This window comes from Pan paniscus, chromosome 10, assembly GCF_029289425.2.
Source record: "Pan paniscus chromosome 10, NHGRI_mPanPan1-v2.0_pri, whole genome shotgun sequence".
NCBI lineage: Eukaryota > Metazoa > Chordata > Mammalia > Primates > Hominidae > Pan > Pan paniscus.
The window spans coordinates 85346862-85373629 of record NC_073259.2 but is presented as its reverse complement, the minus strand read 5'-3'; the positions used below and the strand labels follow the sequence as shown (position 1 = coordinate 85373629).

At 39.7% G+C, this 26768-nt stretch overlaps 1 protein-coding gene across 4 annotated transcripts in view; it reads right to left on the bottom strand.

Moving 5' to 3' along the window:
• Positions 1-21852, bottom strand: part of NAV3 (neuron navigator 3) — an 892922-nt gene extending 871070 nt beyond the window's left edge. For 2 of the 4 annotated variants that reach the window (XM_008958338.6, XM_063593553.1), the window contains exon 1: positions 18151-21852. The gene's annotated coding sequence lies outside the window, so the exon portion shown is untranslated. The remainder of the gene's footprint in view (positions 1-18150) is intronic. The other 2 variants (XM_063593552.1, XM_063593554.1) reach the window with 1 other exon arrangement.
• Positions 21853-26768: the final 4916 nt, after the last annotated feature.

Here is a 26768-nt window from a genome sequence, read left to right as displayed (position 1 = left end):
TCACACTTCTGAACTTTACTACAAGCCTCAGTTTAGTTACATGTAAACTGGTGACAAATACATATACTATGTACCTTCCAAAATTGAAGCTATCATATGATAAAGGCTTTCCAAAAAATATCAAAAGAATTATATAAATGTAACAACACAATATATACCAAATAAGTATTTCCTATTAATATTAAACTGCCATAGAAACAGTAAAATATCCTTTGGTAGTCCTAGAGATTTTCTCTAAACCAATTTGTAGAAAGAGGAAATGATTTATTGCTTCTCATGTACTTTAAATGCTACCTTTTTATAGATTGTTCTTAACCAGAGTACACAATAGAATTTGAACACTTTCATTCACCAGGCCTTAGGGACTCTTCTATTATCTCTCAGAGATGGTCTGACCCTGGCCATAGGCTATTTTAATTTACCCCCTATTGTCACAGCTGGCTGTCATGGCCTAGGTCTTTGGTCAAATGAATCAGGCCCTTGTACGGAAGCGGGGGTGGGGTGGTGGGGGGCGGATATTTTGAACAGACGGAATTAATCTGGTTTAAAAGTCAGACAAACTTTAAAAAGAGAGTTGGCTGGAATAGCATATAATTGCACCTCCTTATACATAAAGCTAATCAATTAGCAGTAAACTGTTAGAACTTTACCCTTTGGCTTGATCATTTTGAGGCTTCCAAAGCTTCCCTCTCTAGCATACAGCAGCAGTGGGCTGTATTTCCACCAGAAACAGAAACTGACAGTTAAATTCTTTCATCCCCCTCTATTTTATCTTCTCTCAGTCTAACAAAGCTTTAATACCTGCACAAAATACCAGACTTTACACTAGTTGGCTACATAGACAAGAAATAAAAATCCACATAACTAGGATTCTGACCATAAAACTATGTGCCCACGTGGTATTCCCATCATGCCCAAAGATGCAAGCATGTTTTGGAGGCTGAAGTGTAAACGGGATTATTTATTTGCTGAGCATGACAGAGGGAAAATAAAATGTAGTGCTATAATCCTCACAATTAGAACTCAGCCAATTTATTGTCTGCTGTCTGGATGATAAATTTCAATCTTTTTTTAATATAATTCATGCAAAAATAAAAAAGAAAGGTCTGAACATCAGGCATACAACACAGATTCTATTACACTGATAGCAAGGAAAACATATAATGAATTCTTTTCCTGTTTACAAGGTCATCCTTCTAGTTCACGGAATTCATTTAATCCTTAAGTCCAATTCAGTGTGTGCTACTCTACAAATAAATCCACACAGGTTTCTAACAAGAGCCCTAAAAGGGGGTTCATAATGCAAATGAAAAAAACAGCACAACACGGCCATTGATAAATTGATCCTTTCGGATAAGCAACACTTTTTTCTAACTTAAGTATCTTTTAGAGGGCAATAAACTGCTTTATCAAAAAATTAAACTGTAACTCTAAGCAAAAAAAAAAAAGAAAGAAACTAATAACGTGTGCTGGAGGTTAATTTTCAAGGGCTTGGATACATAATTTACCACTCACTTCTTTTTTTATTAACAGCACCAACTCATTAAAAACTTCCACTGTTCCTTCCTTTGGTACTAGTGATTCACATGACTGGGAGAGTAGCAATTATTCATCTTTTAATCTTTAAGTAAATGCTCAGCAAAAGGGGCCAAGGTCTGACTGCTGCTTTGTATAACATTGGAGAGATTAGATGAGAAGTTGTAAACATTTAAAAGTCCTCCAAGGTGGGTGGATCACTTGAGGTCAGGAGTTTGAGACCTGCCTGGCCAATGTGGCAAAACCCTATCTCTACTACAAATACAAAAATTAGCTGGGCACGGTGGCACGCACCTGTAGTCCCATCTACTCAGGAGGCTGAGGCAGGAGAATTGCTTGAACCAGGAGACGGAGGTGGCAGTGAGCCAAGATCTCGCCACTGCACTCCAGCCTGGGCAACTGAGCGAAACTCCGTCTCAAAAAAACAAAACACAAAAATAAAAGTCCTGACCTGCTGTTTAGATTTATCTATCCAATAAAATAGAATGTTTCAATATTAACTGGAAATCCCATGAAATAAAATCACTCTCTTGCCAAAAATTTTAATGGTTATTACCTTAAAATTTGCTAAAGTGTTAGGGAGATGAATCAAAACATCTTTTTAAATAGCAAAGAAAATATACTTATAATTAACAAAACCACAGATATGTTATGAAGTATCAGTCTATCTTTCCTTCTTAAAAATGATATTTTGCTTTTTAATAACAGAAAGACCTATGATATATAGATATAGATGTAATATATATAATACAAATATATATATTTAACATATAGGTATTATCACATAGTTAGAATGTGCATGGCAGTTTGTGAAATACTTTGCACACACTAATACGCTTTTACCAGCTGAAGCACTAAATCTGTGCCTCATTCTTTTCTGAAATTTTTTCATTAAATATATGTTTAAGTTACTAAGTATAGTATATGAGAGATTTTTGAGTATTCAAACATACAATTTTATGGTTATCCACATTTTACTGATTAGTATTCATCCCTAAAAGGCCAGCAGACGTCATAGGAAACCTTTGCACCATTTTGGTGGCCCAGACTTCAGGCCACATTGACCTGGGCCAATTGAGTCATGGTGGTAAAGCTCTTCCAACCTCAGCATTCCCTTTGTTTTGTAAAGTTCCCTGTGATGATTCTACCTTTGCCAGTATGGGGACACAATAATATTAACTGTGCAGTGGAGTATCAATAACCTCACCTGAATCAGGCTAATACCAGTCAGGGTCCCATATGCTGTTTGTTTGCCACACTAGCAATGCATTTTTAATTTCTACCTTTTCTCATTTTCCAGTTGTCTTTGCTCAGTCCAGTAAACAAAACAACCTCAGATTAAGAAATATTTAAAATTCATCTTATAGCTTCTGGACTTCATTAGTAAGTTAAAATGCAGACTCCAGTTGACTTTCAAGTGCCTTTCAGTTCTCACTCTACCAACTTCTCATTGGACACTTAGTCACTATTCTTAATAAAATTAGAATGCATAGTAAATGCACATGATTATTGCATTTACTACAATAGTTGGATTATTTGGCAACAATAGCTCATCTAATTCTCATACCAATTCAGAGACAGCTGCTATTATTAGCCCCACTTTGCAGATAAAGAAACTGAGATATGGAGAAGTTCATTTGACCCCATTCATACCGCCTATAAGAAATGTTATATTGTGAAGCCTCAGCTCTTAGCTGACACCTAGTATTGCTTCTGCATTGAACAATTTTATATTAAGATGTTATCATCCTGACACCTGTTCTCAAAGGGAATATATATATGGCATCCCTGTTTAACATCCTTCAACGATCACTGCTACCTCCAGAATAAAGCATAAACCCTTGATCTAGAATTTATACACTACATGGGCTGCCTACCCTTCCAGCTTCATCATGCTCTACATGTCCCATGCACACAGTTCTGCTCCTGAGGACTAACTGTCCCCAAACTTTTCATGTTCCCTTCCCTTTGTACACTTGCAGTCATATCCTGAAACATCCCCCTCCATTGTGTCCATCTGGCAGTTTCCCCCACTCATGTTTCATGACTCAGCTCAAGCATCTCCTCTCTGGGCATCTTCCCTGATGCCTAGCCACCAGGCAGAATTGTCACACCCACCTCTGTTTCCATACACTTTCTTCATACATTTAGTACAACCATGATTGTTTTATATTTTCAAAAAAGTAAAAAAAAAAAAAAAAAGTCTCTCATCACCGGTGAGCTCAGAAGCAACTATTTTGTCTTTCATCCATGTCTTTTGAGCACTGAACAGAATAGACCTGCTTTGAGAATAAGCAGAGGAATGAATGTACAAGTGGCATTAGTGGAGTCAGGCAATACACATCCCCTAAATACAAGCTCTGGAAAGCTAGGACTTTGTGGTTGGCCAGACTAAACAACTATGAAGAAGTCATTTACAAACAGCAATTCCCACACCTTAATATGAATTGTCTTAAAAACTCCACGTGAAAGTCTCATTGTACAGAAATTCATCTGTTCACACAGTTTCGAAGTGGAAAGAGTTTGACACCTGCAGGACACTCCCTATAGCTCAACACAGCTGGAAGGTGTGGTGAAGACAACTGGATGCAAGGCAGGGCAGGGTGAGGGTGACTCCTAAAGGCCCATTTGCCATAGAGTAAACAGAATTTTGCCTGAATAATTCACTACCCCATTTCCCAGTTAGAATATCTTTCCTTCTATCTCTGCACATCCAAATGCCACCCTTCATAGTTCATATGCCACTTCTTGCATTAAGCATTCAGCATTTCCTACCCAGATTTCTCCTCCTTAATCTGCTCCTCTCTACAGAAACTCATACTTTTCTACAGCACTACACCTTTGCACAAGTCTTACTTCACATACTAGAAATAAACTTATTAAGGTCTACATCCTTTTTCCCTCCAAACTCACCCCCAGCAGCTAGCCTGAGCCTAATACATTGTAGTGTGAAGAATAAGGCACTCTCCAGGTTCTGCAACTTTTTAAATAAATACTTCAACTAGAATTCAGTGGAATCAATAAGCATTGAAACAAAATCATAATTATGTATTATAGCAATTCCAGGATAGATTTCAGGTGAGAAAATTTCTCTACAGCATTCCTAATATGCTAAATTTTTTACTTGAGCCCATGGTCTAGATAAAGTTATTTAAAACTTTGACATAAATAGCCATATTTGTTTTTTGTCATTGTTTTTAAAACACGGTCTCACTTTGTCACCCAGGCTGGAGTACAAGGGTGCTATCACAGCTCAGTGCAGCCTCAACCTCCTGGCCTCAAGCGATCCTTCCACCTCAGCCTCCCAAGTAGCAGGGATACAGTTGTGCCTCACCATACCCAGCAAATGTATTTTTATTTTTTGTAGAGATGGAGTCTCACTATGTTTCCCAAGCTGGTCTCAAAGTCCTGGGCTCAGGCAATACTTTTTCCTTCGCCTTCCAACGTGCAGGCATGATCCCCTGCACCTGGCCAACTATCTTGTTATTGATTACAAAGACATGACTTGTCTAGAGAAAGTTGTCAAGTTGTGTTTGAATTGCAATCACTTTCATCAAAAGCAAAGAAAAGATTTCAAATGTATCATACCAAAAATGTTGTAAAGACAAAGCATTGTGTTGGGGGCAGGGACAATGAGAATATTAAGGCAAAGAGAAGATACATGTCTTTAACAAGGAAAAAAGTTTGGACTTATTTGATTGTAAACTATAGCTCAAAACCTATCAGTTTTCTTAAAAAAAAATAAAGGAAAAACAATAATGCAACCACACGCATAATTTTCAGGCACAGTATGACATTCCTCCAGTGACTGGACATCAAAAGGATCAATAGGAAAATTGACGTTCCTGAAGATTCAGCTACAGATTAAGGACAGTACAAGAGTTGGCAGTTTAATTTGAATCAAAGGTAATATCATCATTCTGAAATAGATCACTGAAAACATAAACTTCAAACATGAATCAGACAACCACAATCATTTCATAATAATGGAGTATACTACAATGGCACAGCATTACAAGAAAAACAAATACTGCATTTGTAATGTGAACAGCTGACCTGTATGGTAAAATATGCTTTATACTTTACGGTATATTTTTTCAGCAAGTTTCAGTATGTGGACTTTGCCCTGGATTCTGCCAAGAGAAGAACCAGAACATCGATAATCTCTCTTCCTCACTTAAAATGTTCATGCAATTAGGTGGCTAACAATGAGGAACATGGGTGAGCCCAAGGGTATCCAGTCTTTCTGTGGTGAGGCATTCATTCCAGTCGCCACCTCTGTTGGAGCCACACACAGTGTAAAGACTGAGTACAGGAAGGGATTTGTGGCAGCCAGAGAAAGGGGCGGTACCACTGCCACACTCACAAAATCACCCTGCAGTATTTCCTCCCCTCCAACCCCCAACCATCCTAGAAGGAAGGAGGGACAGAAAGCAGGTGCTCAATAATAAAAATAATCAACAAGGACTAATGTATATTTGCACAGTACTTTAGAGTGTGAGGCCCTTCATATACATTACTTAATCTGATTTACAGTGAACCAAGGCCCATGATCAGCCAAGTTGGTCGGATAAATCATCATCCAGCATAAGATCCATAAAGGCAACGGAAGTTAATACAAATTTAAAAAAATCAGCAAAGGCTGAAGTATTGGGAAGGTAACAACCAAAATATATTTTTATAAGGAACGCTTTCTGCTAGAATTAAAAATACACACCCAATAAGATCATTCAGTTAAAATACCAAGATTCCCGATTCCTTCTACAGGTCTACAATCCCTAAGTGCAATTCATAACCCCAAAGCTCTAAAAATCCAAAGGTTTTTCATAACCTCACCTGAAATAAAATAAGATTACAGCTCTTTATCCCACTTTATTAGTTTTCTATTGCTTCTGTAATAAATTACCTCAAACTTAGTGACTTAAAACACAAACGTTTATCTTACAGTCCTGGAGGTCAGAAGTTCATCAGGGTTCTCACTGGGCTAAAATTCCAGGTGCCAGAAAAACCGCTTTCTGTGCTGGAGCCTCTAGGTGAGAATATGTCTCCTTACCTTTCTCACCTGCTAGAGGCCACCTGCATTTGTTTTACCAGAGCTCCCTTCTTCCATTTTCAAAGTCAGGAAGGTAACAGTTCTCTGACCATTTTTCCATCATCATATCCTCTGACCACAGCTGGGAAAGATTCTCTGCTTTCAAGGACCCATGTAATCAAATTGGGTCCACTCAAATAATCCAGGATAATATCATCATCTTCAAGTCCTTAAACCTAAATCACATCTGCAAAGCCTCTTTTACTATGTGATCTGGTGTGGCTGTGTTCCCACACAAATCTCATCTTGAATTCTAGCTCCCATAATTCCCATGTGTCGGGGAAGGGACCCGGTGGGAGGTAACTGAATCATGGGGGTGGGGCTTTCCCATACTGTTCTCATGGTAATAAATAAGTCTCATGAGAACTGATGGTTTTATAAATGGGAGTTCCCCTGCACATGCTCTCTCTTACTTGCTGCTATGTAAGATGTGTCTTGCTTCCCCTTCACTTTCCACCATAGTTGTGAGGACTCCCCAGCCATGTGGAACTGTAAGTCCATTAAACCTCTTTCCTTTATAAATTACCCAGTATTGGGTATGTCTTTATTAGCAATGTGAAAACATCCTAATACACCATGAAAAGTGACATATTCACAGGTTCTGGGGATTGAGATGTGGACATGGGGTAGGGGGCAATATTCCACTACAGCCACTTATTGTGCATGTTCATGTATTTTCTTAAGGAAACAGTAATATTTTTAATCAAGGAGTGCTTCCTTAGCCCACACTGAGGTTGATATATTAAGTACAGTGTATATGTGTGTATATGTGTACATATGACTGTACATAGGCGTATGTGTGTATATGTTTACATATAATTGTATACAGACATAAAAACAAACATACACCTTATTGTTTTCCTAAAATATGAAGAAGTCCAAACTGTGAAACATTTCTTACTCCAAGGGTTTCAGGTTGACCTGTACCATGATTTATCCATCCTACTGGACCTGTCTCTCCTCTTCAGGTCAACCTCTGTCCATCCTCTACAAAGGAGCAGTTGCTCTTTTCATATGTCAGATCCAAAAACACTGACTGGACCTTAAATATTAGCAGACAATGTCACTATACATTGAAGAGCCTAAAACTAAAGTCTACTCCCTCTTGCCTTCTTTTAACTTCTTAGTTGAAGATGCCTGATAAGTTGAAATTAGAACCCCTCTAGGGGCATGACCATTTCTTTCTCTTTTTGACTTCTTTCCTGAACTGTAGCTAGGCTAGAGGGAATCCATACTGAAAATGTACATATAGAGACACAAGCCAAAAATATGTGCTCCAAATGGCCTTTTACCAAAGAGCCCTGCATTATGGGTAATTGGCACCATCTCAAGCTATTAATAAAGTGGTATTCTGATTATCATTTGGCTGCTCTTGCCTGCATGCATCTTCCCTGGGGACTCTGTACAGGGACAGAGGTAATTGGCAGGGCAGGTTCAGGTATTTCCGAGACTTTAACCATACTACTATCAAAACTCCACCTCAATTTTTAATATACAATTAATAAGCACTAATATCAGGAAACTTACTCAAAAGTGCATGAAATGCTTTTACCACTCTGACAAAAAAAAAAATCTGAGGTATGATACAGACATTTACCCTATGGGAATATCCCAAATGAACATTTTTAGTTAGCTGGCAAAAAGGGGAAAAGCTATAGGTAACGGCATAATTTCTCATGCAACTTCCTGTGACATTATTCAGACTTTATCTGCTATAGGCAGAAATGCCTTTGTGGTTATTGAGGCCATAAATAGGAGACCTTCAAAAGAGCATTAGCATTCATTAACAGTGTAGAACTCAGGATAATGCTCAATTATGGTTACATGATCCAACTGAATCTTGTGTTGAGCACAGCCTGGCCATAATAAATTGTAAAGTCTAGCTATAAATAACAAACACTCTGAAAAATAAGTTTTAAATTTTTTAATTAAAAATTAAATATATTACAACTTTCTGAAGGGCAAGCATATTTTATTCATTCTTATACACCTGTTACCTTCATTATAGTATATATGACCATTACTATATATCTACAAACTTCATTTTTGCTTAAACATCATGTTTACTTCATGGAGTAAATGAATGCAATGCCCCATGTGCGATGCACATAAAACAAGCACACAAGATGGGACCCATTATCTAACTAACAAACAAAAGCATGCTTATCAAAAGACACCTAAGAAAATACTCCCAGGCTCTATGTACATCTGCCATCTATCCTGTTCCCCAACAACTAGGAGTCGTTTAATTTCTACATATTTCATGAGGACCAGAAAAATCAGATCTATGTTGTTTGTTCTCAATTCTAAAGGCAGTTCTTATTGCACACTGTGTGCTCAAACATAAAAATACCAGGAAGAACTAGTGACTTCATTAGTTTTATCCTGAGGCTTGTGATGCAACTAATTTGTGATGTCCTGAAAACCAATTTCTGAATGACTACTTATTGGTTTTCCTGAGTCCTTTTGCATCATGCTTGTTCAAAGGGTACATAAATGTGTATGCCAACGACCAAAAAAATAAAGCAAAAAAATCAATTTCAATTCCCAGAGAGCATGAGATTGGCATAGATCAGTGAACAACATCACTGTTTTTATATCAAGATAACCTTGGAACTGAAAAAATTCTTGGAGGCAAGGTTCCAGTTAGTTACCCTACCTAACAAATTAAACAGCAAACATACAAAAACCTTATGCTGTAAATCAAAAGACAAGTGGTGGCACATTTAGGAAAATGACCTAGTAATCTCACTAATCTAAAGGCTAAAAAACTTTAATTCTATTATCAAAGGTTCCTGGTGCTTATATATATTAAAGATTGAGCCATGATTTAAATTTTTATGGGATAATTTACTTATATAAAATTAAACAGATCCATGAAGTAAAAAGTGAGGTCATTGTCTTTTTTGGTTCTCCAGTCCACACCATTTTACCTGCAAGGATGTATCAGAACTTTGTACGTATACAGAATCTCTCTCAGCCCACAGTGATACCCAATTTTTAGGTTTTATTAGCCTTGTAATACAACAATGAGAGAAACAGGTTGACACATACCATCCAGAACCAGGCGTAAGAAGGAAAACCTAGCAATACACACAAAAGAACAAAGTACAAATTGATGAAGAATGGATATAACATAATATCTCACCAGATCCTTATTTGGGTCATATAATATTTGGGGCACTTTAATCTTACATAGTTCACTGGAAAACAGAAGAAAAGCTTCTACGACAATAAAAGCCCATGCTGCAAAGGCCTTTTAGTGTGTATGCTGGGGACAGGGGTGATTTTGGGGATAACCTGAAGGTAAACTATAATACCATTTCAAAAGTTTACCCAAGTTTCTGCCAAAATATGTCCCAGTCCTCAACCCTCCAGGACTGCTTTCTTTCAAAATTCCAAAAGAGTTGAATTTTTAACAGATATATTGCCAAAAGGAAGAATCAAGATTGAGATCCAGGTTAGCAACTAATGAAAGAACAGATATTGTATCTTCTGCACTCATTATAGATAATGTCTACAGAGTATTCATTCCCAGGAGTTAAAAATATAAAACAAGGTAGAATGTTAGCTATTCACCGTGGCAAATACAGATTTAAATAGCCTTCTGTCAACTAGAACTCTATTAACTGGCACTTCTACATATCTATAAAACTGTGATAACTAATACAAAAACCTTAAACTGCCTCAGGGTTGTAATTATAAATACTAGTTATCTATTGCTGCTGCATAACAAATTACTCCAAAATTTAGCAGTTTCTAACAATAAACATTTAATAATTCACACAGCTTCTGTGGGTAAGGATTTCAGAAATATCTTAACTGGTTGGTTCTGGCTCAGGGGCTCCCAAGAGGATGTAAAATGTTACCCAGGACTGCAGTCATCTGAAGAGTTCCAGGGCTGGAGGACCCTCTACCAAGGTGGCTCCTTCATACAACTAATAAATTGGAGCTGTTAGCAGAGGGCCTCACTTTCTTGCCACATGAATCTCCATGGCCTGCTTGAGTCTTCCCAAGACACGGCAGTTGGCTCTCTCCAGAGTGTGTGATCCAATAGAGGAAGGTGGAAATGGTAATATCTTTTATGACAGCCTTAGAAGTCATACTTCCTCAGAAGTCATACACCATCACTTCCGTCATCTTCTATTGATCACACAGAATATATAACGTGGGAGGGGACTTCACAAAGCATGAATAGCAATAGGGAAAGGTCACTGGGGACTATCTCCGAGTCTGGCAGTTACAATCTTGAGATGAGCTTCCTGATGAAAGATTAATGCTCAACATACTTTTAGAACTATTTATTGTACAATTTCCTGAAAAGTATTCTTACATATGATAATATATTGATCATGACATTTTATGAGCTCTTTCAAGGAGATGCTTAAATGTCGAATCAAACTAATCTTGTGTTTTCTAACCCTGATTTCTTATATTTGCTCAGTTCTAACACATTTTTCACTCATCATTTTGTGTATATTAGTTTACTGACTTGCCATTAAATGTTTGGTGTTAATATCTATATCAGTTTAGCATCAATATTATCAATAGTAGATCAATATTATTTAAAAAGCAGATATTCTAGATTCTCAAAACCAGAGTGAATTAAAATTTCTATAGTCAGAGAATCACAGGAAAGGATCTGAAGAGGTTACCTAACTTGTTGAAACTGAATGATGGATCCATTGAAATCCATCATGTCATCATTTCTACTTTCACGTCCATTCAAAACTTTCCATAATAAAACTTTTTAAATAGGTATAATAATTCAATAATTCATTTTTCAGATAAGGCCATCTCAATATGAAAGAAAATTACTTATGCAATGAAGCCTAGAATATTGGAGCACACAAAGAAAAATAAATTAAGAATGAAATATTACATCTTTTACCAAATGACATCTTCTCATAAGTAAGACTTCAAATGACTTCACAAAAAAATTATTCCACAACCTTCCTTAGCAAACCCGTAGTATTGGATTACATTGGGGTTTTAGTAGGCAGTCACAGCTTGTAAGTGAACAGCTCTGTAATAGTAAAGCCAGAAATTTATGTTTGTCATGTATTTGTTGTTTTTATAACACATTATACTATAGCTAATCCTGATTTCAACTTTCGAGAAAAATTCATGGATAACTTTTTTTTTTTTTTTTTTTGAGATGGAGTCTCGCTCTGCCTCCAGGCTGGAGTGCAGTGGTGCGATCTCGGCTCACAGCAAGCTCCGCCTCCCGGGTTCACGCCATTCTCCTGCCTCAGCCTCCTGAGTAGCTGGGACTACAGGCGCCCGCCACCACGCCCGGCTAATTTTTTTTTTGTATTTTTAGTAGAGACAGGGTTTCACCTTGTTAGCCAGGATGGTCTCGATCTCCTGACCTTGTGATCCACCCACCTCGGCCTCCAATAGTGCTGGGATTACAGGGGTGAGCCACCGCGCCCGGCCATTCATGGATAACTTTCATACTATATATATAAAAAATAGGTTAAGATAAGCTTTTCTAGAAACTCAAAAATGGGATCCCCTCTTACCCTTTACCTGCCCCCTGCAAAAAAGAGTTTTCTTTTTTTTTTTTTTTAATTTTTTTATATCCATAGGTTACTGGGGAACAGGTGGTGTTTGGTTACATGAGTAAGTTCTTTGGCGGTGATTTGTGAGATTTTGGTGCACCCATCACCCAAGCAGTATACACTGCACCCTATTTGTAGTCTTTTATCCCTCACCCCCTTCCCACCCTTTCCCCGAGTCTCCAAAGTCTGTTGTGTCATTCTTATGCCTTTGTATCCTCATAGCTTAGCTCCCACTTATAAGTAAGAACATACAATGTTTGGTTTTCCATTCCTGAGCTATTTCACTTAGAATAATAGCCTCCAATCTCATCCAGGTCACTGCTAATGCCATGAGTTCAAAAGAAAGAGTATTCTTATCTCTTAGGCACCTGGTCATTGTTTTCAGCTTGAGACTATAAGGAAAAACTAAGGTAGAGAGGGGGAGATGGGAAAAGGAAGAGACGAGATCACAGTTCCTATATAAATAAGCACAGTATTACAGTTTATGCTCAGACTTTAAAAGAAAAATCAATCTAAACAGAAAATAACTGTGGCCTTCCTGTGCATTTCAACATCAGCAGTATGAACATCAATAATATAGAAATTGATATGTAATGAATATATGTTACATGCTGGTTGCTCTCCTAAATATTATATTAATATATTCTCTCACCTAATCATCACAAAAATTCTTCTCTACAACTATTTTACAGATGGGGATACTGAGACTCAAGAAGTTTACCCAAGATCACCTACATAGTAGGTGGAAGAGTAGGAATTCAAACTCAGAAAGACTCCTCCAGAAGCTACATCTTTAATTGCTGGGCAATACTGCCTTAAAATGGACTGAGGTGTTTTTGATCAATCAGGGTGTTTGATACATCTTAATAAGGTAGCATAAGACTGTGTTCAATAACAAATGCTTCTTTTGATCGGGGGAATAAATTCCCAAAAAATATGATTTTATGGTCATATTGGCAGTATTAATGTATAAAAGGTACCATTGATTCTTCAATGTTTTGTCTACAAACCTACCAAAAGCCACCAAGGAAGGATGGGGACTTAGATCTTTTCCAATAGAGAAAAATGAAAGCTGGCTGTAAGACCCAAAAATCTATTAATATACATAAATAGATCGCATACAAATATATACTAACCAAGATGAAAGAAATAATACTTAAGGTTTGTTTCAAACCTTCCTGGCTATACCTGAACTGTTATAAATCACTTGTCAAAACACTGACTTCCTATTCTCAAGAAAGTTTTTGCTCTATGTCACCAGCAATGCTTCCAGATCTTGAAGTCTCTAGGTCCTGATTATCTGAAGTAGTTAAAATGTGCACAATTGTTACAAAAATGTTGCATAGATTAGCAAAAAGTGTCATTGTACAAGCGTTGTACAATCTAATGATGTGAACAAGCAGTTTTTAAAGTCTTTGCAGGGACCGGGCTTATTTCTTGTGAACATTGTGAGATCATTCTAAAATAAGAGAATAGTAAATACATATAATTTTAAAAATCTGGAGTTTAACAAGGCCATTGGGTTACATAACCAACTTTAATGATGCATTAAATTCAGAATCTGTGCTATTGCAATGTTCGACCTGAGACTTCATCTGGGACACCGAAGGATGATGACCTATGGAAACATCAGCACCAGAGCCTCATATCAGATATCGTAGTTGACAGTCAGACTTGGGAGAAAAAATGAAGTCTGTGCAGAAAGATAGCTCTGGGGATTTTTCCCATCCTGAGGTCCATTTAACCTTTCAGGAACTTACTTTTGCTTACAAAATGGGAGAAGGGAAAGAAATCTTACATGGTTAGAGTGGGGGAAATGTATTCCTACTTGCAGTCACATAAGTAAAAGGGTAATGCTTGCTGGATTTATTATGCATATTATGTGATTCATCCTTGAGCATATACTGCCTTTATCCATAGAACATAGAGAGCAATATATTAGCCTTCTGAATGGAAGACAAAAATGCATCATTGCCCATTCATCAATGGTCCAAGGAAGTATCTCCAGTCTCTATTCAGAAGTCTTTTCTGTTTCCTCCGAGTGTGTCATTTAGTATCCATTACTGCTACATATGTGCACCTCTGTGTCTGTGGTTATGTCATGTGTGTTTAAGAATTCATAACAGGAAAGATTATGCTCATTTTTCTTCTTGAGAAAACAAAGCTAGGTGACATCTGTGAATAAACAGGCCAACACTGCAATAACTGAAACAGTAAGAAGTAGGAACCTAACCCTGGCCTTCTGGCTTCTACTTCCATCCACAGCTCCCTGAATCTCAACATTCCTCATGTTGACACCACCTCTTACGTCTGATTCTCATCCTAATGATTCCTGCTACACAAAAAGTCACATGTGCACACTTCTCTATAAGTTATTTTCTATTAAAAAGATAGCATTAAACCTATCTTCTGAGAATTTTATAACACCCCTCAAGTACAGCAGGGCGTGGAACGACATCATTTCATTCAACTTCGTTTCATTATAATGTTGCCCAAATGTTGATTCCTGGCTGGGTCCACTGTCTGGGTGGAGTTTGTACATTCTCCCCATATCTGTATGGATTTTCTCCAGGTACTCTTGCTTCCTGCCACGTCTCAAAGATGTGCATGGTAGGTGAATTGGCACATGTAAATGGTCCCAGCCTGTGTGTGGGCATGTGTGAACGTGCCCTGCAACAGGATGGTGTCCTGTCTAGGGCTGGTTCCCGCCTTGTGCCCTGAGCTACCCGGATAGGCTCCAGCCACCTAAGACCCTGAACTTAAATAACTGGGTAAATATTGATCTGGTTTATAGTAACCTTTCTTACATGTATACATAGTTTACATGTATTTGAATGCTTAATATTAAAGTGTTTTGAGAAGTTTGGAAATGTTTTTGTGACCAGAAATATGCCATGGGAACTTAAGTCTTGTTTCTACCAATTAGCCTGTGATAAAAGTGTTTCATTATACTTCCTTTTGCTTAAAGTTGCAGTTTCCAAGAACCTATCAAGTCAGTTAAGTAAGGACTTACTGTAAGTGAAGAGCAAAGGGACAGACACTGCAAAACAAGGCTTGGGAAATGTAGTTCTGACTAATGTCAAAAAGTTAACATTCATCTATACAAAAAAGCCAGTACATTAATTATTTCCATATCAAGTCCCCGAGTGCTAACAAAGTATGGGTCCACATCCACACTTCAGCTTGCACCCAGAACAACCACTTCCTGTTGCCATGAGTTACAAGTTGGGTCACTTGGAGTCCTCCAGACAACTTGAGAGGTACAGCAATTTCAGAATTAGGAAAATATATTCTTGGTAATTAGCAGTGGTCAGCAATTCAGTCCATTAAAATATTAGATCAGAAATATTTGCTAATCCCTCTGTATAAAAATCTGACTTGGTAAGTAAACTTGAGGAATTTTTTTCCTATTATAAAAAAATAGCTCATCATTGCCAACCTTTCGTTAAATGATCCATGCACAGAAGAAATCACAAGGGAAAAAATGGTTTCAGGATCAATGTACTATAAATAAGAGAAATTTATGGCTTGTCACTAACATACCTTTTAACTTCAAATCACATGACAATTAGAACAGACTTTGTTAAATCCTTCACACAAACACATACACACACACACACACAGTCACACCAAAATATAAGTGACCAAAAGGGCATGACATCTCAAACCAAGAACAAGAGAAAATGAATATTTTATTGCACCTACAATTAAATGTGCCTTCAAATTCCAGCCAACCTGCCAAAAGCATCTTGTAAATGTGTCAGGAAAACCCACCCACCCAGGGAACACCAAAATTGGAAGTCAGATAAAAACAATAATGCGGGACCATTACTACTATCACTGTTCACTAGAAAAAAAAATTTTAGAAGAAAAACATGCTATTTGGATTTCAGCGGCAAGGGAATTTTAAGTCTTTTGTAAATATTCAACTGAACTGGATAAATATGATCTTGGGTACGAACAGCATTAGGTGCAGAATTCAGAAAATAATACATTTTCAGCGTACAGCCTTTAAATTGGCTAAAAACAAAGACAACAACTGTGTGGAGTGGCATGCCAATAATTACTTCTCTTGGTTTACGTACATATCTTCTATTATATCAGTAGTCTCCCTTCTGCCTGATCTATTCTCTGCCCTAAGATCCTTTATCCTATATTAATAGTTGAATTTAAAAGACAAATGTGCAGACAAAGGAAAAGAGGCAAACAGAGCTCTCTCAAACTGAGACTTTTTTCTATATAAACTATATGCACCTCTAAAACAGAGCGGAGGAACCTCATTGATTAGAATCATTTTTCCACGTGAAATATTTTGACCTCAGGAAAACTTGAGCAAAACAACTAGATTTTTTTTAAATAAAAAAACCAGAAATAAAATTTTTATGGACAAATAAAAGTCCTCCTGGTTTTTGCCTTTGTTTTCACATGACACAGACATCTTATGTTTCAAAGAAAAAAATATGTAACCATAGTAAGGAAGTGCCTTAACATAAACAAGGCAGAATAGGTTCTAAACTAGAGTGGATCATTTTTAAGAAGTACTAATTTATACCTACCTAGTTGTACCCATGCTAAGAACCAAAAACAAACTAAAAGCCTGGTTTCATTGTATTTTCATGTTTTCAGTACTACAGTCTGAATTTCGATATTTCACAAAAGACTTGCTATGCCTTTATTCTTTGGCAAGGTCTGCCTGGCTCTCCAGTTTTCTTAGGACCCTGTACCAGAGGTTGCCACTCCAGCCAGCTTGGACGTTGGAAGCTAGAAATCTGAACCTTAATTATGACCCACTCGTTCCACTGACTGGGTAGTGCAAACGTGAGTGATGTTCAAAGACGAGAAAATTAAGATAATAGAAGTTGCCTGCTCCTTAAAAACTGGAGGACAAGAACCTGTCTCCCAACTTTCCTAAAATTAAATGTCAAAGAGAGAGAAGAGTATATCAGTAATTTAAGAGGGAAGTTTATATAGAATAAGGCCAGATTTTTTTTCAAAGCTACATTTATTTATACCCATGGCTTATGTGGGTTTAAAACATATGCAGCCCTTACAATACATGTCATACTTGGAGCACGGAAGCTAGCTGCAGAACTGATTCTGACATACAGGCGCCTAGCTTAGAATGCATTTCTGTGGAATTCAGGGAGATCAATAGACTCGGGAAACAAATATGTTGATGGATGAGGACGGGTCTGAAAACGACCAGGTTGAGGTGACCACGCTGCAGGTTTCACAGCTATTCCACGTCGGTAGAACGAAAGGGTTACAAACGATTCCCCTTTCTTTAAAAGGGAAAGGAAAAAAAGGAAATGAGGGGAGAAAAAAAGAGGAAATGGAAGAAAGAGAATGAAGCGAGTGGTGAGTAAAGGAAGAAAGAAATGAGGACGGGGAAAGGGAAAGAGAGAATCCCGAAGAGGGGCGGGGGAGTGGGAAGGATAGCTATGATGTATGGACGCTCACCAGCCACCAGCCAAGCGCTCCATCACCCCCAAGCCTGCATCCCTCCCTCACTCGTCTGGAGACCTCGGGTTCCTCCGCCCTGGCGCTGACAGCCCTCCCCGTGACCCCGGCGCAGGCCACGCCGAGATGCCCAAAGTGGCCCACCGCAGCCAGCCCATCCGAACCCGCCACTCCCAGGACCGCGCTGGCCACCCCCATCCCCGACGTCCCCCCGCACCCCCATCAGTAGTGTCAGGGGAAAAGCCGAGAAGAGTGCAGCGAAGAGGAAAAAAATAAAGAAGGGGAGGGGGCGGGGGAGACGACCAAAAACAATTTTTAAAAATAATCTCATCATGGGTCCTGGAGAAGCAGCAGGGAGGAGACCCGTGACAGGCACCTGGAAACGAACACGCTGTTGCAAATACCCCGGGCTCCGTTGGGCTGGGCGATTTTCCACAAAAGGAACTTTACAAGGAGCGCAGCGGTTTGCAATGGAAGAGGAGGAGATCGCAGCGTTACCTGGCCGAGGTCTTGCCGGCGGGCCGCGGAAATCCTCAGGTTTGCGATTTTGAGCCACTTGATCAGGTTACTATGGAAATCGTCTTAAGGAGATGGAGAAAAAAAAGAAAAACCAACCGAGGCACATCCTTGTCACCCAGAAAGAAACTGCTCGGGCCGCTGAGAGCGGGTGCGGGACCGGGCGCGGGACCGGGCGCGGCGCCTCTCCCGGCCCGGCTCGCTCTTTCTTCCCTCCTCGGCCGGGCCGCGCCTCCCCGCCCCGCGCCGCCGCCACCTAGCAGCCCGCGGGCCGAGCCGAGCTCTCCGCGGCGCGCAGCCGGGAGCGAAAGCGCGAGCTCGCTCTCAGCCTCCAGCCGGCCTGGGCGGCGAGTGGCGCTGTTTCCCAGCCGCGCAGCTGGAATTTAAAGAGACAGGCGCGTCGCGGGGTCTGGGCCCTTGCCCAGGAGAGGAGCCCACGGGAGGCCCACCGTCTTGGAACCGCGCGGGATGGACGGAGCGGGCCCTGCGAGAAAAGTTTCCTGCGGGAACGGCGGGAGGAGCGCCTGAGGACCAGCCTCAGCTTCCTCTCCAGAATGCAGAACACAGGCTGCAAGGAGAGTAAGAGGGATTTTTTTTCCTCCCTTGGAGACTAAGGGGGAAATGATTTGTATGCTCAACAAGTCTTGCATCTATTTTCAGCTGCTCTAGTTTCCGTCCATGAACACCGACTTATTTTCATTGAAAGCACACCTACAAACGGGGGATGGGCTGGGGGGTGGGTCACTCTTCATTTTATGTCCTACGAAGCAGAGAGGCATGGGTTTAGAGGAAGGTGGTGATGGGAAGATATAGCTGTCAAATATCTGGGATTTTTTTTTCTCTTCCTCTCTCAGCCAAAGAAGCGTCTCCTTTTCTCTCCCCTCACTCCGAATCCTGTAGGATAGACTTGAAGGTCTATTGAACCTTTACTCCAGGATTATCCACAGGCTCACCTGCCCGCCTACTGGCACCTTTTCTCTACAGCTAGGAAGGCAGGTCTACTTCTGTTGCTGAGAAGAAGCAAGATCCAGCAGAAAGAGGAGTCTAGCCTGGCCCTTTTCTATTCCTAGCTGAAAAACAGCTTTCAGTGGGCAGGTCTCTCACCGTTTCACTGTTACAAATAAGGCTCAGATCTCAACTGCTGACACGCAACCCAAACAGGATGTGCAGACCAATTCACATGGTTTGAGACCACCACATATTTGGAGAACCTGAGGAATTATGATGCAATCCATTTATTTTTCTGTCCTAACCATCACCTTTCATGCATTATATTACTAAACAGTCTCTGAAGTACTAGTTCAACTTGAATCCCTCCCCTGGAGAAGAGGTAGTAAGGGGACTCTCCTTATGGTCTTGTCTAGATCAACCAAACCGATTCCAGAGTCACTCTGGCATACAGTAGTAGACGCTCCATACATATGGATGGCATTATCAGAAAAAAAAGGTGAATCTAGATTACCAACACCTTGTGGGCAGGATTCATAGAGTATTCTGTGTTCTATCTTAGACTATACATTTTTATGAGCCCTACACATAGGAAGGATGCTACATTTTAACTCAAGTGTCTTAAGCTTCTTTCCTGTATCTCCCTACCAACTTAACCTCCAGTCCTCTCACCTCCACCACGCTTCCTTCATGTTGCTCTTCCACCTTGCTTGCAGAGCAAGCCTTCCAAATAAATATTATGAGTCTTATATAAAATCTTTATATATATCCCCATTTCCTTCAGGAAAGTGACCACATTTCTTGTTAGGGCATAGAACAGTTTCTTAGCCCCTTTGTGCTGCCATTACAAAATACCTGAGACTGGTTAACTTATAAACAACGGAAACTTATTTCTCACAATTGTGGAGGCTGAGAAGTCCAAGACCAAGAGGCTGGCAGGTTCTGTTTCTGGTGAGAACCCAGTCCCTGCTTCCAACACTGTGTCCTTACATGGACAAAGGGTAAAAGGGCCAAGGCTTTTAATCCCCTTTATAAGAAAGGAGACTTCATGATCTGATCAGCTCCCAAGGGTCCCTCCTCTTAATACTATAACATTGGAGATGGTTTCTACATGAATTTTGGAAGGACACAAATATTCAAACCACAGCAAAGAGTGTTTCTCAAACTTTAGCATGCATTGCAATCACCTGTATGACTTTTTAAAAAATTTGTAGGCCTCATGCCCAACTTTTCTTATTCAGGTGGTCTACTCCAGGGTGATGTATAAGAATTTGTATTTCTAACAAGATCCCAAGTGATATCATGCTACTGGGCTGGGAATCACACTGTGAGAAACACTGGCATAGATCTTTTGTGATCTAGCCCCTACCTACTCCTGCTTCATCCCTCACACCTGCCCCTCAGTTCCCAAGCAGGTCAAACTTAATAACTTATTCCATGCTTTCTCGTACAGCACCAGCTTACCCCCACCTGTACATATGCTGTTCTCACCCCATCTGTACATGTGCTGTTCTCCACCAGGAATTCTCTCACGTTCCCAACCCAACTCTTCTTCACATCCCACACCACCACATCTGGGTAACACTTGCTCAACCCCTGAGACTAAACTCCTTTGGAATGCCTCCACAAACACTCCCAGATCCTACAACAAAGTTTAGATGCCATTTCTCTGTGCTGCCTCTATACCCACTTTTCACACATTAGGAATAATAATAGTACATTTATTTGTCTGCTTCCTCACTAGAATGTATGTACTAGGGGAAAGGATGGCAACTTATTTATCCCTGTATTCCCAAGGGTCTAGCACATTGGCTGAGACTTTGTAGCAGCTCAATAAATGTTCAGGTAGGTAGGGGAGTGAAAGAGAATGAGAGCGGGAGAAGAGAAACAAGGTTTTTGGTTGTTGATGATTGTGATGATGATCAAAGACAAAGTTCGTGATAGTATTAGAAAGGACAGAGATAGAAAGGAGAATTAATATTTTTGAACTCCTTGTACTGTATGTATCAGGTACTGGGTTAAATGCTTTGCATGTTACCTCATCTATTCCTTAAAACACCTTGCAAGACAAATATTATATTACATATGAGAAATCTAAGACTTGGAAAAGTGAAGTTGCTTGCTCAACATCACACAGCTGTTTGGTGGCTGTTGCAGAACTGAGGGAGGGATGATTTGTTTGATTTACTATAAGCAGCACAAAGGCAGTTTTCCACAGGTATAAGTAAGTTTCATGCGTATTGTAAATATTCATGAGCATTTTGTTACTTTGGTTAATATTACTTGAGCTCTCACCACCCCTCTCCCAGAAGGGGTCTCCCTCACAGCCTAGGGTAGGAACCTCTAAAGCTTTATTGTGGCTTCCCTGACTCAGTAGTCTACTGAAGTGCAGTCTCCTCAGCTGATGTAAGGGGCTCCTCTGGCCTCTGTCATTTCTGTGCAGTCTTGCTCTACCCTTGTACCATATCCTTAGTGCTGTGTAAATTTGTAAAAGAGTCAAGCAAAGCAGACAAGTATAGTAATCCATTATGGTGATGGGGCCAGACTCCTTTGCTTGTCTATATTTCTGCTCTAGTGTATCTTACTATAACAGAGATAACCATTAACTGGCAAGAAAATGTGTGAATAAATTAAAGTATGATTGATGAAATTATTTGGATATCTTTCCAAACAAAAAATATATTGTGAACAAAAAATGAGTGTGTTGGAAAGTAAATGGATTTTATGGCCATTTAGGATAAGGCTTTAATTCAAAACTTAGCTAATTTGCTATAAATATACCAACTTTTATAGTTAATGAAATCAGCTCAAGATAAACTTAGAACCTGTATAATGTCTATAGATTAAATCAGTATAGGAATGTTTGTTTTCTTTGAATGTTGTATCTTTTACATAGGATTATACTAAAACATGAAATTCTTATAGCTGGAAGGCATATTTAGGGCAAGGGTTCTTAACTTTAGCTGCATATTACAATCACCTGAGGAGTTCTCAAAACTCTCAATGCCCAAGTTGCACCTCAAACCAATTATATCAGAATCTCTAGGATTTGAGATCTAGGCAACAAGGTTTTTAAAGCCTTCCAGGTGGTTCTAATGAGAAATCAGGATTGAGGACCACTTCTGTTGAGATGAACGTCAGTGGAATTCAGACCTGGCTGCTGATTAGAATCACCTGAACAAATTTTAAAGTTTCTCGTGCCTACACCCACCTACAGAGAATCTGATTGATTTGGTCTGGGGTGGGGCCAACTCCTCAATACACTTAAAATCAACCCCAGGTGATTCTAATTTGAGGTAAGGTTGAAAATCACTGTTGTAGAACAATGGTCCTCAAAGTGGAGGCCCCAGAACAGTAACATTAACATCACCTGGGAACTCATTAGAAATGCACTCCAGAGGCCCTGCAGTGGCTCAGGCCTGTAATCCCAGCACTGTAAGAGGCCAAGGCAGGCAGATCCCTTGAGCCCAGGAGTTTGACACCAGCCTGGGCAACATGGTGAAACCCAGTCTCTACTAAAAATACAAAAAATTAGCTGAGCGTGGTAGCACGCGCCTTAGTCCCAGCTACTTGGGAGGCTGGGGTGGAAGGATTGATTGAGTCTAGGAGGCAGAGGTTACAGTGAGCGGAGATCATGCCTGGACAATAGCTTGAGATCCTGTCTCAAAAATAAAAGAAAGAAATGCACTCCAGATCTACTGAATGAGAAACACTGCAGGTAGCGTTCAGCAATCTACATTTCAACAAGTCTTCTTGATGATTCTGATGCATGCGAAACTTTGGGAGTCACTGCCTTGCCACGTGGTATTAGTGATATTATTCTCCTTTACAATTGAGAACCCCACATTATCTTCAGCAAACATCTGTTGAGTTCCTACTATGGAAGTTCTAACAATTATTTCTAACAGGTTTCCAGATGGTGCTGCTGCAGGCCCAGAGATCACAGTTTGAGGACCACTGTCCTGTCATGCGCCAGGCCCCTGCAATTAAATATTAAGAATCTTGAGAGTTACTTTGTTTTCAAAACGAACCTATTACAACATACCAATGTGGTGTGGCTCCATCAAGAAAACAACTTAGAAAATGGTTGAGTTTTTGGAAAATCCTTTTCCCTAAAAAATTATGGAAAAATCGCATGTAGTTTTTATTAATTTATTAATTTATTTTTTTAACCTATTCCTACTTACTTGATCAGAAAAAAGAAAACTATCGGCCGGGCGGGGTGGCTCACACCTGTAATCCCAGCTCTTTGGGAGGCGGAGGCGGGCGGATCACGAGGTCAGGAGACCCAGACCATCCTGGCTAACACGGTGAAAACCCGTCTCTGCTAAAAATACAAAAGAAATTAGCCGGGCATGGTGGCGGGCGCCTGTAGTCCCAGCTACTCGAGGGGAGACTGAGGCAGGAGAATGGCGTGAACCCGGGAGGCGGAGCTTGCAGTGAGCCAAGATCGTGCCACTGCACTCCAGCCTGGGCGACAGAGCGAGACTCTGTCTCAAAAACAAACAAACAAACAAACAAAAAAACAATCGTTCAGAACTAAAAGCTAAGGGCATCTTAGTTATGAATATGGTTGTGAAGAGTTCATTTACTATATTAGATTGCAGGAAAATCTCAGGGTGGGAGAGAAAGATGTTTGCCTTTTTTCTCAAACCAAACCACCAGATCCAAGGCCTAAGAAAAAAATAATCAAAACTTTGTTTTTGTCTGGCTACACAAATGAGCCCAATTTGCCTTCCAAAGAGGCTATTCTTCTTCCTGTCACTGCTTTTAGAAGAAAGAAGAGCCTGGTTATTCTTAAAAAGGCAAGTGCTCTTCTTAATGACTTGGTGTGAATGTAACTATGAAAGTCCTGCCCATCCAAACCTAGACATTAACAGGACCCCTAGTTTCCACAGCCTCAGCTTCGTTCCACAGGCATAGAAGCCTAGATGACTGAAAGCCAGCATTGTGTCACTAATCTTTGCCTCTAGTCAAGCGGCCAAAGAAAACCCCAACCAGAGCGCTCAAAAGAAGACACCCTAGACCATGAAATCTTCTTTCATCCTTTCAGCTGCTTGAATTGATTTCAGGCTACTAACTTGGACCCTTGAGGGAGGATCTTTCAGGGATAAGCTCTTTTTATAGTATGAGACCCTGCCTCTACTTGGCAATTGCTTTTGAAAAGTTCTGCAATAGACTACTAAATTGCATTCTTTTTCCCTGAGACTTCCTTGGGATCAGTGGAATTTCTCTACTTAATAGAGGAGGGCTTCAGGAAAATATCCTAAAAGAGTTCGGAGTTGCCAGCCAAAGCATCAGGTGCTGTTACCGACAAGAGAAAAGGCTTTCTAAGAGTAAATTATCAGTATTTGTTTTGCCTGTGTTTTTTCAAATAACTGCAATGTTAATAACTACATCAGCTACTGAACTAACTCTGGAAAGATCTTAAAGTTTGAAATCTCCTACCAAGGCTGGAGGAAATAATAGTCATCACCAAACTACAAAATGTCACCTAGATTGCTTTTTTTCAGGCATGCATACTTAAAAATGCCAAGCAACTCGCAGAAATGTAATTAAGTTGTTTAGGTGAACAGAGAACGGCAGTAAGTGGCTTTTTAAAATATCAATTGTGAAGGAAAAATGTAAAGAGAACAAAAAGTAAAGAAAGATGATGAAAAGAAAGGGCATGTAAGAGTAATTGGAAAGGAGGTTGCTGTGAGTAACAAGGAGGCCTTTATGTGGAGAGTGTCCATTATAGACCGACATCTGAGGCTGTTTCATTATGGAGTTGATCTCCTTGGAAAAAAATAACGAAAAGGTAAATTTTCCAATCAGAAAAATCTTAAGACTAGATTACTACCTGTCTTTGAAAGGGCCCTGGCGTGGTGGCTCATGCATGTAATCCCAGCGCTTTGGGAGGCTGAGGCAGACAGATCACAAGGTCAGGAGTTCGAGACCAGCCTGGCCAGCCTCATGAAACCCTGTCCCTACTAAAAATACAAAAAAATTAGCCGGGCATGGTGACGCATGCCTGTGGTCCCAGCTGCTCGGGAGGCTGAGGCAGGAGAATTGCTTGAACCCAGCAGGCAGAGGTTGCAGTGAGCTGAGATCGTGCCGCTGAAAAAAAGTAGCAGTGAAGTTACTTAAGAGAATATACCTGTTGTTAGGAGGTTTCAGCTAAACTTACACCGACATGGGTAAAAAATAAATTTTTATATAAGAGGCCAGGCCCAGTGGGTCACACCTATAATCCCAGTGCTTTAAAACGCTGATTGCTTGAGGCTAGGAGTTTGAGATCAGCCTGGGCAACATAGTGAGATTCCATCTCTACAAGAAGGTTTTTAAAAGTTTTAAATTTATTTATTTATTTATTTATTTATTTATTTATTTTCTGAGACAGAGTCTTGCTCTGTCAGCCAAGCTGGAGTGCAGTGGCACAATCTCTGCTCACTGCAACCTCCGCCTCCTGGGTTCAAGCTATTCTTGTGCCTCAGCCTCCCAAGTAGCTAGGATTACTGGCATGTGCCACCATGCCCAGCTAATTTTTGTATTTTTAGTAGAGACGGGGTTTTGCCATGTTGGCCAGGCTGGTCTTGAACTCCTGGCCTCATGTGATCTGCCTGCCTTGACCTCCCAAAGTTCTGGGATTACAGGTGTGAGCTACCGCGCCCGGCTAAATTAAAAATATTTTTTAAAAAGAATGTGTGTGTCTACATATGTATGTCTGTGAACATGTATACATTTATAAACATATATGAGGAGAGAGGATACAAATGTGACTAAACGTTAGTGAGAGGTGAATATAGGTGAATTGTAATAGACTTGTAACTTTCCCACAGGTTTAAAACTTTTACAAAATAAAAAGTTTAAAGAAGAATAGATAAATAAAATCGCTACAAAATAAGTTACCCAAAAACATGGTATAAGGTGAGCTTAAATTAGAGTCCTGAAAATATGTTTCAGTCTGTTCTAAAACCATTAGCAGGAGACGGGCACCGTGTTCCTCTCTTGTATCACAATTGTTGTCATTAGAGATATGGCATACACGTTTGTGCACATCATACATTCCAAGTAATGCAGCACACTACTCTGGACCACGGTGACCTTTTAAATATTCTGCAAATTGATTTCCAGGCCATTCCCACTCTCCCTTGTTTATAGCCTTGGTAACCCAGAAGAAAATGAGACTGGCCAGCTGTGATTCCTGCATTTCTGTTCTCATCAGTGCTCAGAATTACATTTCTTTCTCTCCCAAAGGTTTCATGACAACGCTTACTGTTGATCTAGAGAGCAGCAGCACCAAGAATCTTCAATAAGGACAAGTTTAAGAGCTATAAGCAGTTGTGTGGACTCCTTAGAGGTACTCGATTGAATGAACACCAGTAGCAGCAGATTTATACTTTTCTGTATTGTAAACTATGACAGTAGAATTACAAACCTCTACAAAACATAGAGTGCACACAATACAGACAGACAATATATCTAGTGTTTGAAACCACAATATATCCAGATTATTATCTTTTTTAGCATTAAATCACTTTTACCTATTTTCATGATTTTTTTAATCTATCAAAATGCCCTTTCTTATACTAAATTTATATGAATGCTGATCACAGTAATCCATGCTATGGTCTAAAACTTCTACAACAATCCCTACCTCTCACATCAAA